We start from the raw sequence: 3,239 nt of genomic DNA on the forward strand, positions 1-3,239 counted from the left end.
TTTTTTTTTTTGGTGCCAATTTTAAATAGATTTCTAAGACATTGCATTTTTCACTTTATAATACAGTGCTTATCCAGTGCATCATTATTTCCTTTCCCTGTGCACATAGTCCATATTCCAGTATTAAGAATGTCCAGTTATCTACGATACAGCCGCTCCACTTGAAAACTGCCATAAAATTTGCTACAAATTTGTGTCCTTCTGTATTTTGTGTGGAACAATGCTAAATCTATGCTCAAGGTTGACTTAATCAACCTCTTTGATGGTGGACCCAGAAGAGGCACCACCAGAAGGAAGGGCCCCACCACTGCGGCAGCCCCCAGGCATCCTTCCTGGCGTGCCTCCTGCACTCTGGTACAGCTTGGCAATGATGGGGTTGCAGACTTTTCCCACCTTTTCCTGCTGATATTCAGATTCTTCCTTCTCTCAGTCAGGTTCTTAACAAGCAAGCTGAGGATTTCATTGCACTTGTCAAGAATCTCCTGTTTGTCCTCATCATTGATCTTGCCTTGAAAATTTTTTATCTTCAACAGTTGCTTTCATGTTGAATGCATAGAATTCAAGTGGATTCTTGGAAGACATCTTGTCGCACTGCTTCTCATTTTCAGATTTGTACTTCGCATCTTCCTGGACTGTGCACTCAATGTCTTCCTTGCACTTCCTTGTCTTAAGTGATGGTGGTCTTGTTCTCTTTTCCTGTACTCTTACCCACAGCAGAGACACTGAGGATGCCATCTGGCATCAATAGCAAAAGTGAATTCAATCTGAGGAACATGACGAGGTGCGGGCGGTGTGCCTGTGGGCAGACTTGCCTAGCTGGTTGTCATCCTGGTCATGGCCCGCTCACCTTCATAAACCTGAATGAGCGAGAAGGCTGGTGGTCAAAGTAGGTCATGAACATCTGTGTCTCCTTGGTAGGGAAGGTAGTATTGCTCTTGATGAAGACAATCCTGACTCCACCTGCAGTTGCAATGCCAAGGGAAATAGGAGGGACACGCAACAGCAGCAAATCTTGAACCTTTTCAGATTTGTCTCCAGAGAGGATGGCTGCCAGGACAGCTGCACCATAAGCAACAGCCTCATCAGGGTTGATGCCTTTATTCAACCCTTTTCCTTTGAAGAAGTCCTGTAAGAGTTTCTGAATCTTAAGGATAGAACTGGTAGAACCATGCACAAAGACAATATCATGGATCTGGGACTTGTGGAGCTTGGCATCCCAAAGGGCTTTGTCTGTAGGGTCCAGGGTGCCACAGAAAAGATCACCATTTGATTCTTCAAAATGGGTGATAGAGGTATAGGAGACGATTCCTTTATAGAGCAAATCAATCTCAATATTGGCCTGGGTGCTGGAAAAAAAGAGTATGTTTAGCACGTCCACAAGCAGTATGGAAGAGACGGACAGCTTTCTTGTTCTCACTGATGTCCTTCTTATGCTTGCACTTGAACTCTGCAAGAAAATGGTAGACCACACTGTTGCCAAAGTCTTCTCTACCTACCCTATTTTCCTGAAAATAAGACCCAGCTGGTCAATCAGCTCTAATGTGTCTCTTGAAGCAAAAATTAATATAAGACCCGGTATTATATTATATTATATTATATTATATTATATTATATTATACTATATTATTATAAATACCAGTCTTATATTATAGTAAAATAAGACCGGGTCTTATATTAGTTTTTGCTCTAAAACACGCATTAGAGCTGATGGTCAAGCTAGGTCTTATTTTCAGGGAAACATGGTAGGTAGATGTACCCAGCTGTAGATTTAACCTCAAAGATTCCATCTTCAATTGTGAGAACTGACACATCAAAAGTGCCACCTCCCAAATCAGAGCTCAGCACATTTCTTTCCGCTGCAATCTTTTTGTCTAAGCCATAAGCAACAGCCGCAACAGCTGGTTCATTGATGATTCTAAGCACATGGAGACCAGCAATAGTTCCAGCACCTTTGGGAGTCTGAGAGTCATTGCGGTAAGTAGGTACAGTGACAATAGCACTGGTTAACAGTCTTCCCAAGGTAGGCTTCAGCCATTTCCTTCATCTTTGTCAAAACCATAGATGATACTTCCTCTGAATAGAAATTTTTGTCTCTCCCTTTTATTCCACTTGGACCTTGGGCCTGCCAGCATCATTCACCACCACGAAGGGCCAATGCTTCATACTGGATTGAACAAGAGCATCATCAAATCTACACCCAATCAGATGTTTGGCATCAAAAACTGTGCTGGTGGGATTCATCACAACTTGATTCTTTGTGGCATCACTGATCAATCGTTTGGTATCAGTAAAGGTGACATAACTTGGGGTGGTTCTGTTTCCCTGATCATTGGAAATTATTTCCACCTTTTTTGTGCTGGAAGACACCCACACAAGACTAGGTGGTGCCAAGAAGAATGCCAACTGCAGGTCCCTTAGACATGGTCGCTTGAGTGTAGGCACAGCTTGCAAAGAAGAGAGATCCTGGTAGCTGCCCCCATGTTCAATGAGAGAAAAGATGGCTTTTTAAAGTGACAAAAAAAAAAATCTCAAAAAATTATCTGTGAAAATTATCATCAGTGAAGTTGCACAGCTAAAAAATATTCCAACAAGGAGAAATGAAGATTTAAAAACAATGAAAGATAACTATTAAGGACTGGTAAATTGCAGGATTAATGAAAGTAATGGTGACAAATACTATGTAAAAGAATTAGACTACATTTTGAGAAGCATAAAATAGAAATATTTTGTAAAGTATTCCAGACTATGCCAAATAGGAAAGACAGCTCAGACATTAGATTTCACATCACCCCTAAAGGGTATTTAAGATTAACTTATTTAATTGAAATGTATATCAAAAGTAATAAAAACAACTGGATCAAAATGTGTTGTTCAAAATTGGTAAATAATCTTGTCAATGGGAGATAAAAGTCTAAAATCAGCTACAGAAATGTCATAATAAAATGGAATAAAAGGAGGCAACAATAAAGAAAAGCTTACAGGACAAAGGAAGGAGTAGAAAGTTATCAACTAAAATGTATAAGGAAAAAGAACTAAATTCCAATATAAAGCATAGGACACTGACTGGCATAAAGTCAAAATCCAACAATCTGATACCTGTAAGAGACAGACTTAAAACTAAAATACAAGTGAGCACAAACTAAGGGATAATTTAAAGTCTGTCATGTCTGTGCAAATAAAAAAGAAAAAAAATGGAGGTTTCTACTATGACAAAAATTAGGATGGATTAACAAGGTTAT

At 39.6% G+C, this 3,239-nt stretch overlaps 1 pseudogene; it reads right to left on the reverse strand.

The window, feature by feature from the left end:
* Positions 1 to 246: 246 nt before the first annotated feature.
* Positions 247 to 2,422, reverse strand: LOC117028112 (heat shock cognate 71 kDa protein-like; annotated as a pseudogene).
* Between the last annotated feature and the right edge of the window lie 817 nt (positions 2,423 to 3,239).

The sequence above is a fragment of the Rhinolophus ferrumequinum genome, chromosome 10 (assembly GCF_004115265.2).
Source record: "Rhinolophus ferrumequinum isolate MPI-CBG mRhiFer1 chromosome 10, mRhiFer1_v1.p, whole genome shotgun sequence".
In the NCBI taxonomy this organism is placed as follows: Eukaryota; Metazoa; Chordata; class Mammalia; order Chiroptera; family Rhinolophidae; genus Rhinolophus; species Rhinolophus ferrumequinum.